Source organism: Dama dama, chromosome 18, assembly GCF_033118175.1.
Source record: "Dama dama isolate Ldn47 chromosome 18, ASM3311817v1, whole genome shotgun sequence".
In the NCBI taxonomy this organism is placed as follows: Eukaryota; Metazoa; Chordata; class Mammalia; order Artiodactyla; family Cervidae; genus Dama; species Dama dama.
This window is the reverse complement of record NC_083698.1, coordinates 93715188-93728995: the sequence shown is the minus strand read 5'-3', so window position 1 is coordinate 93728995 and position 13808 is coordinate 93715188. Positions and strand designations below refer to the sequence as shown.

At 42.2% G+C, this 13808-nt stretch overlaps 1 pseudogene; it reads left to right on the top strand.

The window, feature by feature from the left end:
- The first annotated feature begins 3881 nt into the window (after positions 1-3881).
- On the top strand, positions 3882-5196 carry LOC133072894 (nucleosome assembly protein 1-like 1; annotated as a pseudogene).
- The last annotated feature ends 8612 nt before the right edge of the window (positions 5197-13808 follow it).

Below are 13808 nucleotides of genomic sequence, written 5' to 3'. Positions count from 1 at the left end.
AGTTTGTTGATATTTCTTCTGGAAATCTTGATTCCAGGTTGTGATTATCCAGTCCAGCATTTTTTATGATGTACTGTGCATATAAGTTAAATAAATAGGGTGACAAGATACAGCCTTGATGTACTACTTTCCCAATTTGGAACCAGTCTGTTGTTCCATGTCCACTTATGTTGCTTCTTGACCTGAATACAGATTTCTCCGGAGGCAGGTCAGGTGGTCTGGTATTCTCATCTCTTTAAGAATTTTCCACAGTTTGTTGTGATCCACACAGTCAAAGGCTTTAGCCTTTAGTCAATGAAGCAGAAGTAGATGTTTTTCTGGAACTCCCTTGTTTTCTTTATGATTCAACAAATGTTGATAATTTGATCTCTGGTTCCTCTGCCATTTCTAAAACCAGCTTATACATCTGGAAGTTCTCAGTTCACGTACTGCTGAGGCCTAGCTTGAAGGATTTTAAGTATAACCTTGCTAACATGTGAAATGAATGCAATTGTATGGTAGTTGAAATATTCTATTCCAATATTTCCAATAAAGAAATATTTTCTATTTCTTTGCATTGTTCATTTAAGAAGGCCTTCTTATCTCTTCCTTGCTATTTCCTGGAACTCTGCACTCAGTTGGGTATATCTTTCCCTTTCTTTTGCTTTTTGCTTCTCTTTGTTCCTCATATTTATAAAGCCTCCTCAGCGACCACTTTGCCTTCTTGCATTTCTTTTCTTGGGAATAATTTTGGTCACTGATTCCTGTACAATGTTACAAACCTCTGTCCATAGTTCTTCAGGCATTCTGTTTATCAGATCTAATCCCTTGAATCATCGGCTCCACTGTATAATCATAAGGGATTTGATTTAGGTCATACCTGAATGGCCTATTGGTTTTGTCTACTTTCTTCAATTTAAGCCTGAATTTTGAAATAAGGAGCTGATGATCTGAGCCACAGTCAACTTCAGGTCTTGTTTTCTCTGACTGTGTAGAGCTTCTCCATCTTTGACTACAAAGAGTAAATCAATCTGATTTTAGTATTGACCATTTGGTGATATCCATGTGTAGAGTTTCCTCTGTGTTGTTGGAAAAGGGTGTTTGCTATGAACAGTGTGTTCTTTTGACAAAACTGTTAGCTTTTGCTGTGCCTGCTTCATTTTGTACTCCAAGGTAAAACTTGCCTGTTACTCCAGGTATCCCTTGACTTCCTACTTTTGCATTCCAGTCCACTATGATGAAAAGGACATCTTTCTTTGGTGTTAGTTCTAGAACATCTTGTAAGTCATCATAGAGCTGTTCAACTTCGGTTTCTTCAGCATTAGTGTTTGGGGCAAAAACTGAATTAATTACTGTGATGTTGATGCTTTGCCTGGGAAATGAACTGAGATCATTCTGTCATTTTTGTGTACTGCATTTCAGACTCTTCTGTTGACCAAGAGGGCTACTCCATTTCTTCTAAGGGATTCTTGCCCACTGTAGTATACATAACGATCATCTGAATTAAATTTGCCTATTCCCATCCACTTTAGCTCACTGATTCCTAAGATCTTCACGTTCTTGCCATCTCCTGCTTGACCGTGTACAATTTACCTTGAATTATGGACCTAACATTCCAGGTTCCTATGCAATATTGTTTTTTATAGCACCAGACTTTACTTTCACCACCAGACACAATCACAACTCAGTGTTTTTTCTGCTTTGGACCTTCTGCTTCTTTCTTTCTGGAGCTATTAGTAATTGCCTTCCACTATTCCCCAGTAGCATATTGGATACCTTCCGACCTGGGGAACTCTTCTTCTGGTGTCATATCTTTTTGCCTTTTTATACTGTTCATGGAGTTCTCAATGCAAGAATGCTGGAGTGGTTTGCCATTCCCTCCTTCAGTGAACCATGTTTTGTTCAGAACTTTCCACCATGACCTGTTGATCTTGGGTGGTCTTTTCATGGCATGGCTCATAGCTTCATTGAGTTATGCAAGCCCCTTCAGCAGAACAAGGCTCTGATCCATGAAGGGGACCTCATTTAATACTCAAAATTTCAAACTCTGAAATTCTCTTAAACCACAAACTCTTATTCCCCTGTCTTTCTTATACCTACTAATATTTTCCTTACCCTCATCTTGAACTCCCGACCTCTTGAATGCTCATACCCAAGTGTTCAACTCTGTCTTGGTTTTTCACTTGACCTCTTTCCCGGCTTGGATCCCATGGACATCTGAAGTGACCAATGACCACCAGGTGGCAGAAGAGTCTCAACTGTCCACCAAATTGGACACCAAGTAGGGTATGGTAACCGTTACTTATAATGGGGCCCTCAAGTTTGATGGGGCAGTGGAATTAAACAAAGAAAAGATCATACCAAAGGTCAGTCAGCAGGGGACAAGAACTTGAGCTTCATATAACTAAACCAGCAAAGTGGCCAGACCTGAGCTATGATAGAGATGGCAGGGTTCTCCCAGATTCATTGTCTGTATTCATTTCATACCTGTTCACATGGGTAGTCTCCTCCTGCTATGAGACATCCCCTGCCCGATGGCTCTGAAGCTGCTTCTAGTTAAGAGTTAGTTACTTAATGCCAACAAGCCTCTGGAATTCTTTGTTCTTAACTGCCTTTCCAATCCTCATTGCTAGGTGGAATCAACCCTCTTGTCTCTCTCCTTTTGGACAGCCAGGTTCTCCTGCAGAAAGTTATAAAGGTCTACACAATGAATCAACACTAAATCCATGATGTGTAACTTCAGTGGCAACCTCAAGGCTGCTCAAGTTTACTTCTTTCATCCTTTGTTACCTGCTTGGGGCACTGCTCATAGGAGCAATTGCAAGCCTTCGCCACTCCCAGAAATCCTGTTCTGCATTTCGGCTCCTCAACCACAGCAGGTGATCGCACATCCTCCCTTGTCTGGAGGACTGGGACCATCCATCCCACCCTCTGTGCAGGCCCTCTCTGCAGCAGACAGAGCACAAGACCAACAGAGTTCTCTGTGGTACATTTCTTGAGTTGAATGGAAAAGATGTCAGAAATCCCATCTCCTTCAAGGTAAAGTAAGAAAACAGACCACCTACATCTCATCTCAGAATTAACTTACTCCTCTGAATGGTATGTTACTCTCTTACTCAGCTCAGGCCGACAGAACAACATATCTGGGTGGCTGAATCAACAGACAGTTATTCTCACAGTTTTGGAGGCTGGGAATTTCAAGATGCAGGCACGTTTGAGTCCTGGTGAGCACTTTCTTCCTGGCTTGCAGAGAGCCACCTTCTCCCTACATCCTTATGTGGTCTTTCATTTATTTATTTTTGGTCTTTGTTGTTGTGCTTGGGCTTTCTCTAGTTGCAGTGAGCTGGGGCCACCCTTTGTCCACAGGCTCCTCATTATGGGGGCTTCTCTTGTTGCAGAGCACCGGCTCAGGAGTTGCAGCTCATGAGCTTAGTTGCCCCACAGCATGTAGACTCTAGACCAGGGATCGAACCTGTGTCCCCCACATTGGCAGGCAGATTCTTAACCGCTGACAACCAGTGAAGTCCCATGGTCTTTCCCTGAATGCATGAAAGGGATCTCTTTCTTCTTACAAAGCCAGCAATCCCATTATTGCTTCAATGTCATGATCTAATCTGCTGGGGTGGTAGCTTTTACAAATCTCATCTTCAAAACAGTGTTTTTAAACTATTGGTTGAAAAATTCACAAACCAACATAAAATATATTCTATTCTCTCCAGTTTTAACTTATGTTGTTCTTCCTATCCAACGATTTTTGATTCATTTATTCAATCATTCAATTAACAAGTATTGACTTAGCCAAGACTCCTATCTGCATCACACTGCCAAGTACAGACATGATGATGGAGCACATTTGAGACAGATAAAGAATATTTAAAAGGCTCCTGCTCCTCCCGCCGCCGCCACCCTGAGTCACTGCCTGCGTAGCTCGGGCCGCCCGACTCCCCGCGCTCGCCACTGGAGAGCTGAGCTGGAAAACGAAATCTGTCATTTTTTAAAATATTTGGCATTTGTACAACATGGCAGACATCGACAACAAAGAACAGTCTGAACTTGATCAAGATTTGGATGATGTTGAAGAAGTAGAAGAAGAAGAGACTGGTGAAGAAACAAAAATCAAAGCGCATCAGCTGACTGTTCAGATGATGCAAAATCCTCAGATTCTTGCAGCCCTTCAAGAAAGACTTGATGGTCTGGTAGAAACACCAACAGGATACATTGAAAGCCTGCCTAGGGTAGTTAAAAGACGGGTGAATGCTCTTAAAAACCTTCAAGCTAAATGTGTGCTGATGGAAGCCAAATTCTATGAGGAAGCTCATGATCTTGAAAGAAAGTATGCTGTTCTTTATCAGCCTCTGTTTGATAAGTGATTTGAGATCATTAATGCCATTTATGAACCTACAGAAGAAGAAAGTGAATGGAAACCAGATGAGGAAGATGAAATTTCAGAGGAGCTAAAAGACCAAGATTGAAGATGAGAGAAAGGATAAAGAAAAAGAAGATCCCAAGGGAATTCCTGAGTTTTGGTTGACAGTTTTTAAGAATGTTGACTTGTTCAGTGATATGGTTCAGGAATATGATGAACCTATTCTGAAACACTTGAAAGATATTAAAGTGAAGTTCTCAGATGCTGGTCAACCTATGAGTTTTGTCTTAGAATTTCACTTTGAACCCAATGAATATTTCACAAATGGAGTGTTGACAAAGACATATAGGATGAGGTCAGAACCAGATGATTCTGATCCCTTTTCTTTTGATGGACCAGAAATTATGGGTTGTACAGGGTGCCAGATAGATTGGAAAAAAGGGAAGAATGTCACTTTGAGAATGATTAAGAGGAAGCAGAAACACAAGGGAAGTGGGACATTTCGTACTGTGACCAAAACAGCTTCTAATGACTCTTTCTTTAATTTTTTTGCCCTTCCTGAAGTTCCTGAGAGTGGAGATCTGGATGATGATTCTGAAGCTATCCTCGCTGCAGACTTTGAAATTGGTCACTTTTTACATGAGTGTATAATCCCAAGATCAGTGTTATACTTTACTGGAGAAGCTATTGAAGATGATGACGATGATTATGATGAAGAAGGTGAAGAAGCGGATGAGGAAGGGGAAGAAGAAGGAGATGAGGAAAATGATCCAGACTATGACCCAAAGAAGGATCAAAATCCAGCAGAGTGCAAGCAGCAGTGAAGCAGGATGTATGTGGCCTTGAGGATAACCTGCTGCTTCCCTGGAAAGGATGAATTTACATCATTTGACAAGCCTATTTCAAGTTTTTTGTTGTTTGTTTGCTCATTTTTGTTTTTGCAGCCTAAAATAAAAATGTCATATAATTAAAAAAAAAAAAATTTAAAAGGAAGAGTCATCCAGAATTTGTCAGACTCTCCCTCCAGCATTATGGAAAGAGGATCCACCCACTGGCCGGCAGGCATAGGTCAGTGTGCTCAGCTCGGGTCTTAGTTGAAAAGCAAGTGCTGGCTCAGTAGCTGTGGCTCATGGGCTTAGCTGCCATGCAGCACGGGGGATCTTCCTGGAGCAGGGATCGAACCTGTGTCCCCTGCATTGGCAAGTGGATTCTTAACCACTGGACCACCAGGGAAGCCCCTTACCCAGATTTGGATACTAGTTTCTTTTATAGATTACAGAGGGGGAGGTGAAGAAAGTAAAGTAAAAAAAAGGCAAAAACTATTTACAAATATTTCCTGGTTCTGGCCAGACTGCAGAGGGATTGCATTAATTTCTTTGCAGCCATCCATAAGTGGGCCTGGTCAGGATGTTTCCCCTGAGCTAAACAACAGTATTTTAGCTTAATGCTCAGGCCTGGGAGGCAGGTGTCCCAGAGATGAGCCATTGTGTATACTTTAAGCTATAGGCAACATTCCTTTGTGATTAACTTGCAGCAAAAGCAATAGAATACAAAGGTTAAAGTAAAAGAAACAGATTCAATATGGAGTCAGATTTGTTTTTCCCTATTACAAAAGGATCAGAATGCCATGTGATCACAGTATACAGAACTGAGACCTCTAGGTAGAAGATATATACTGATAGTTGTGTCCAACTCTTTGTGACCTCACAGACTATAGCCCACTGACCGTGGAATTCTCCAGGCAAGAATACTGGAGTGGGTAGCCATTCCCTTCTCCAAGGGATCTTCTCAACCCAGGGATGGAACCCGGGTATCCTGCATTGCAGGCAGATTCTTTACCATCTGAACTACCAGGGAAGCCCTCAGAAGATATAGGAAGGCATATTATGCCTCAACATAAGAAAGACCTCTCTTAACACAAGATTTTCCTGAATACTAGTTGTCAGAAGTGAATTCCTGGCCACCAGAGGAGGCTGGGCATTAGCCAGACTGAGAAGTTGAAGGCCTGGAAGATATTCAGTGCTTCTAAAGCCCCACCAGCCTCGATAGCCTGTGAGTCTAGTCTGGCTGGCACCAGGTGAATCTCTTAAATCAGTCCTATCGTTTCTGCCACAGCCCAAAACACACAGATGCACTTTAGCCTTGGGGCTCCCTCGGCTGCTGGCTCTGGCCTACCTCATACAGAGAAGCAGGGCATAGCTCCAGGGAGACAAACCTATTTGTTCAGCAGAACTTGTAGAGCGTACAGCTGTGAATAGACTGCTTATCGTCTGGTAGATTTGCAAACAGAGGAAGAGCAAAGAGCGTTTGGGTCACCGGGTCACCAGCCAGTTCTACAAAGATTAACCCCCTGCAGTGGCTGACCAACAGTGCATCCTAAACTTCAGACAGAAGAGATCAAGACGATAACAGGAGGACGCAATCTGTGTTCCAGATGGAGGAAAGGAAGATGATAATAGGATGTCCCGTGCCTCCAACATACGGGCCCCTTAGACAGTTAGATATATATCTCAGGAAGAACTTTGATGAATCCGGCTTCTTGCATGTTCCCATACATAGTAAAGCACTAAAATCACTGACTTGAGATATCTGTTGTTTGGACTGGTGTCAAACAGTGGTGCCAAAATCTTGGCTTTCTCTGCCCACTGGAGCAGAATAAGAAAATATGGAGACAGAGTCTCAAGGAAATAGGAAGATAGCCTTAATCCTCAAGCCTGCAGAGGAGAGAACACAGTAGCTTTCTGCCTCAAGAACTGTGTCTCCCCTCCCTGGGGAATCAAGGGGATCATATAGTTGGGACTCACAGTCAGGGGTTGGCAATAAAGAGCAAAGGTGTAAGGTAAGGATCCTGTATTCTTCTTTATTTTTGAATTGTATCAAAACAGTCAATAGGCTGGCATCAGTTGGCCTAGTAATTTGAGTCTGGCAGTTGGTCCCGGTAGTAAGTCCATTGTCCTTTGTGGCTTGCATTGCAACTTTCTTTCTGTAATGCCAAAAGAGGGAAAAACAAACTACAAGCGAGGGGGGGGGCGGGGGGCATTGCAGAGAGAGTGCTGTCAAGTCGAGCATCAGGATGTGACTAGCATAAAGTTAGAAGATAAAAGATGCGGAGTGTGGCTCATGCAGAGTTAGAAGGTAACAGGTACATAAGTGCAGGATGTAGTTTACACAACAGGTTGAAAGGTCGGGGCATGCCCCAGAAAAAGTGCCGCAAGGCAAATTCCGGAGGCTGGCTAACTTCCGAGGACCGACCCCCTGCAGCCTGGTTCAATCAGGTACCGACCCGGAGCCCTCGGACACTGACCGCTGCTGTAGCCCGCGCTTTCTTCCTTATATGAAAAGACCTGGCTTGGACGCCGGCCCTGGCTATAAAACCCCTCCCCACCCCTCATACCTCGCAGACTCCCTTTGTTTCCTCACTCACCCGCCCCCGGGAGTTCTGCCCGAGAGCGACCGCTCAATAAAGGCCTTCACCACCGGTCCTTAGAGGCGGCTTTTTTCCTCCCGCGGCGTTTTTCTAACACAGGTTAGTCTTCTGAAAAGAAGGAAACTTTCTTATCAATGCAGACAGTAGATCAGGAACAGTTAAAGTAGAGAAGGACTCAAAAGGCAAAAGAGAAAAAGAAAATTGTTTTTTTATTTCACTGCAACACTAGCAGCAATCTTTTATCAAGATGCATACTTGACTGCATGGATTCCCCTGTCAAAAAAAATATATATATATGAACTATCATCCCTCCTACCTCTTAGAAGTAGTTTCTCAGAGCTATGAAGAGGCCATAGTCTCCTGGGCTATAGTCCTCAGTAAGATGCTGAATATAACTTAACTTACAAACCTCATGTTGCACAGTTATCTTTCAGTTTACAGATTCACAAGGTTGATAATTAGAATGAAGCAAAGGTGCCTCAGTGGTAAAAGAATTTGCCTGCCAATGCAGAAGTCCCAGGAGATATCAGTTGGATCCCTGGGTTGGGAAGATCCCTTGGAGAAGGAAATGGCAACCCACTCTAGTATCTTTGCCTGGAGAATTGCATGGACAGAGAAGCCTGGCTGGATACAGACCATGATGTCATAAAGAGCTGGACAAGACTGAATATGCACACAAAGCAAATATTTGGGTTTCCCAGGTGGTGCTAGTGGTAAAGAACCTGCCTACCAATGCAAGAGACATAAGAGACTTGAGTTTGATCCCTGGGTTGGGAAGATCCCCTAGAAAAGGGCATGGCAACCCACTCCAGTATTCTTGCCTGGAGAATTCCATAAACAGAGGAGCCTGGCAGGTTACAGTGTACAGGGTGGCAAAGAGTCAGACACTACTGAAGTGACTTGGCATACAGCACACAAAGCAAATATTTAAGAGTCAGTCTGGGTGCTTGGCTTCTAGCTTGTAGGTAGAAAAGAAATAAATTACAAAAAAATTAGAAAATAGCAATTGCAGCAGTATTTTCCACTCTTGAATATCACCAGTTGGTTCAGAAATAAGTCAAGCAAATCTGAAAGAAGAGGCACATTTAAAGTTCTGGAATCAGAGAAGAAAGGAGTAGAGACATGTATTTTCCTGAGATAATTTTTTCCCTCTGAACTCTCAAGCAGAAATTAAGGAATTTGTTCAAGAGTTCAAGAGCCCTCAGGACTAGCTGGTTTTCAAATTGTTGCCAGGAAGTGGAAAGAGTGGGTCTAGGAAAAGCCACATGTTCTGAGAGGCAGGCAGAAGGGAAGGAGCTTTATTTTGGCACATGTGCAATTATTAATACTTTCAGAAGAGCTGTAGGTTCTAACTTCAATCTGCTAACCTCTTTCTGGACTTATACAAATACTTGGTGTTTGATTTATTCTGCAAAATATATTTAGGTGATGTGTGTGTCACTTTATTATGATAACTAACACCAGGAAAAAGAAAGGTTGTAAAGAGAAAGGAATGAGCTGGGGGTGGTGGATATTTTCGATTTTCAGAAGCTTCCCCCTCTAACTCCACCGCCCTTGCCTTGGTGGGAGAGAAAGAGACAGTGATACGTGTTTTGTCAACAGAAGGCCAAAGCCCAGATCCAAAGACGGGATGAGGAGGATGCTAGGTAGCGTCATGGTGCAGGGAACTTGGCCAACCATGTAACAATTGATAAGATTGTATTTGGACATGGTAGTGCCAAGTGTGGAGAAACAAACACATAGAAGGCAGTGGGGCTGCTCAAAAAGTGGAAACTGCTGACCTTCTTTCTGGTTATGTCCAGAGACTGATGTTTGTAAGTTTGTTAAGACAACTAATTAAAAAAAAAAAAAAAAAGTCCAGGGTGATTTTTTTAAAAAGCAGAAACCAAAATGTAGGCCCTCTGTATTTACTGCTTGCTGAATTCTAGGAGAAATATGTAAAATTAATTGGCAAATATTAATTCCTTTTAAAATTAAAAGGAAACTATTAAAAACCCTGCTTATTGCTATATAAAGAAATGGCCTGGGACCTTAACAAAACCCTTGGCATTTCTGTGTGCTTTAAAAAACGTTAATTACATTCTTAATACACTATCGAAAGGAACACTCTTTCTGTCCCTTTGAGCTTCAGCTTTGCCATTTTGATACATGACCACTAATTTTGTTGAACAGCTCTTATGGTGGGATTGTCTGATGTTTCCTCATACAAACAACAAATAAATAAAATATGTAACGTGTTAGATAAATAAATGCCACAGGAAAAAGAGAAAACAGAGAAGAGAAAGAGGGAATACCAGAGATGGATTAATTTTAAATAGTGTGGTGAAGGAAGGCCTTCAAAGAAGATAACAAGCAAAGACCCAGAGAATCTGAGACAGAAAATTGCTCACACTGTCTGAGGGTAGATAGAACATTCCAGGCAGTGAGAACCACCAGGACAGAGGCCCTGGAGCACACACTCAGTGGTAATCTCAAACCACCCCTCTTGTGTAATTTTTATTTTTTTTATTTATTTATTTGTGTGTGTAATTTTTAAACAATGGTCAAAGTCTTTTTCTTGGTCCTTTCTGCCTATGTGGACCCTGACCGTTTTGAACCAACAAAAGTGCTGAAAGTCAGCATGAACAGGTGAAAGGTGAAAAACTTCCCCGGAATTGCTGGGAAAACATTTACCCTGATGACAACAAATGAGAAAATACAAACTGGATATAAATTTAAACACAGTGTAATCAAATTTATAAAGCTTTTGCATTCATTGTGTCAGCAAATCTGGGAGACCCAGCAGGGGCCTCAGGACTGAAAAAGGTCAATCCTCATCCCAATTCCCAAGAAGGGTAGTACCAAAGAATGCTAACCATTGGACAGTTGCACTCATTTCCCATGCTAGTAAGGTCATGGTTAAAATCTTGAATGCTAGGCTTCAGCATTATGAGAACCGAGAACTTCCAGATGTCCAAACTGGGTTTAGAAAAGGAAGAGGAACTAGAGATCAAATTGCCAACATTTGCTGGATTATAGAGAAAGTAAGGGAATTCCAGAAAAACATCTATCTCTGTTTCATCGACTATGACTGTGAGGATCATGACGAACTGTGAAAACCTCTTAGAGAGATGGGAATACCAGACCATCTTACCTGTCTCCTGAGAAACCTGTATGCGGGTCAAGAAGCAATACTTCGAACCCTGTATGGAACTACCAGTTGGTTCAGAGATCAAGAAAAGAGTATGACAGGGCTATCTTCTGTTACCCTATTTAATCAATATGTTGGGCACGTCATGAGAAATGCCAGGCTGGATGAATTACAAGCTGGAATCAAGATAGGCATCAACAACCTCAGACATGGAGATGATACCACTCTAACAGCAGAAAGTGAAGAGAAACTAAAGAGCCTCTTAATGAGGGTGAAGGAGTTAAGTGAAAGAGTTGGCTTAAGACTAAATATTTAAAAAATTAAGATCACGGCATCTGGCCCAATTACTGCATGGCAAACAGAAGGGGAAACGTGGACGTAGTGACAGATTTCCTCTTCTTGGGCTCCAAAATCAATGCGGGTGGTGACTGCAGCCATGAAATCAGATGATCGCTTCTTAGCAGGAAAGTGATGACAAACCCAGACTGTGTGTTGAAAACCAGAGACATTGCTCTGCTGACAGAGGTCTGTATAGTCAAGGTTGTGGTCTTCCTAGTGGTCACTACAGTTGTGAGAACTGGACTGCAAAGAAAGCAGAACACCAAAGTATTGATGCCTTTGGACTGTGGTGCTGGAGAAGGCTCCTGAAAGTCCCTTGGACAGCAAGGAGATCAAACCAGTCAATCTTAAGGATGATCAATCTTGAGTATTCACTGGAAGGACTGATGCTGAAGCTGAAGCTCCAGTATTTTGGTCATCTGATGTGCACAGATGACTCATTGGAAAAGTCCCTGATGCTTGGAAAGATTGAGGGCAGGAGGAGAAGAGGGCATCAGAGGATGAGATGGCTGGACAGCATCACCAATGCAATGAACATAAACTTGGGCAAACTCCGGGAGACGGTGAGGGACAGGGAGGCCTGGCCACTGCAGTCCATGGCATCGCAAAGAGTTGGACAAGACTGAGTGAGTGAACGACAACAATCAAACTCCACCTGTAGTACATTAAGTGTGTTTGTTTTCTAAAGTTGAAAGGCCAATTGAATGAAAATAATCTAAATTATAAGTGTTTCTTTGATTTGACTTTCTCAATAAGTGTGGGAAATAACTAATTGAGTTGGATGTTTGTTATTTTTTTGATACTTAATACATCTCTGATTATAAACATGAATTTTTTACTTTAGAAAATATGAAAATTATGTAAGAGAATAACAAACATGAAATTCACTGGTTACCACCTAGGAAAAAATCTTATATTTTTCTAGATAGACTTTACTTTGAAAGTGAGATGACAGTGTTAGTCTCTGAGTTGTGTTCAACTCCTCGTGACCCCATGGACTGTAGACCACCAGACTCCTGTGTCAGAACACAGAGTGGGTTGCCATCCCCTTCTCCAGGGGATCTTCCTGACCCATGGATCGAACCCACATCTTCCGCAGCTCCTGCATTGGCTGGCAAATTCTTTACCACTGAGCCACCTGGGAAGCCCTTACCAGATCCTACTTAAATACTAATGAGTCCTGTCTGGTCCTGAGAGTCCCTGGGACTTGTAGGACCGAAGCAGTGATTTTGCAGATCTCCATATTGGCTGGTACCCATCTTCCCAGCTCAATGCAAAAAATATGGGTGGAGAGACATACTTGGGACATGAGGACCACTTCTTGTTCACCTACTTCCTGTGACAGTCTTCCTTCCTTTCCCATATCCTGCCTCAGCATCCGCCCCTTCCATTACTCCTCATCCTCTCTCCCCATAAGAAAAGGAAAATTCACTACATAATGACATAATCATAGAGTAGACAGAGTTAACACACCTGTAGTGTATACATTAGACTGGATGCAGGATGCTCAGCCGTGTCTGACTTTTTGCAACCCCATGGACTGTAGTCCTCCAGGTTTCTCTGTCCATGGAATTTTACAGGAAAAATACTGGAGTGAATTGCCATTTCCTCCTCCGGGCGATCTTCCCGACTCAGGAATCAAACATGAGTCTCCTGCCTTAGTAGGCAGATTCTTTACCACTGAGCCACCTAATTGATGGCTAGTGTGGCTTTATTCCCAGCAATCCAAAATCAGTGAAAAAATATTAAGATGGACTCATTGTATTGGTTAGAATTGTGAAATTGAAGAATCCAAGGCCTGCAAAATTCTCATTATTTGAGATCTAGATGTGAAAAATAAAATCAGAGAAAACTAGGAAGTTGCTTTTTAAAATATTTCTCCATATCCACATTTTAATTCACCTCTGGTTAAACTCAAGTGAAACAAAAAATGTCATATAACTTGCTAATAGGAATCTAATCTTTTTATCCTGTACCTAAGATTTTAAATTAAGGAAATCATAATCACATGAAGGAAAAAATTTTTTTTAATTTTTAAAAGCACTCAAAACAATCTCATAGATTATGAATGTATAATAGCAAGAATGTAAAAATATGGATGGGAAGTGTGATACCATACTCTGTAACTTACAAGCCTCGTGAGGTTAAAAACAAAATGATGAACCAAGACCCCGAAGCTCTCTAGCAGAGTGCCAGGGAAACCACAGATACAGAAACAGTTTGTTCATTCCTCCTTCCACGGATGCCCCAGATGACTGATTGTGGCCAAGAGTGACAGGGCCTAGGGGGCTCCCCTAGGAACCACTGGCTCCCCTGACATTTCCTACCTGGAGCCCTGGGTGAAAATGACTGGGGGAAATAAGCTTGTTGATTTTTTGATTGATACCGGAGCTAACTTCTCTGTGCTAAAGTACTAAACGGGCCACACCTCCTCAGTGTTAACGACTATCTCCTAAACCTCTCCAAAAGCCCTTATGGAAACCGCAGGAATGTCAGATGAGAGAGACTTATCTGAGGCAGTTTCCTGTACATGCCTGAGTGTCCGATACATCTGCTGGGACGAGAGA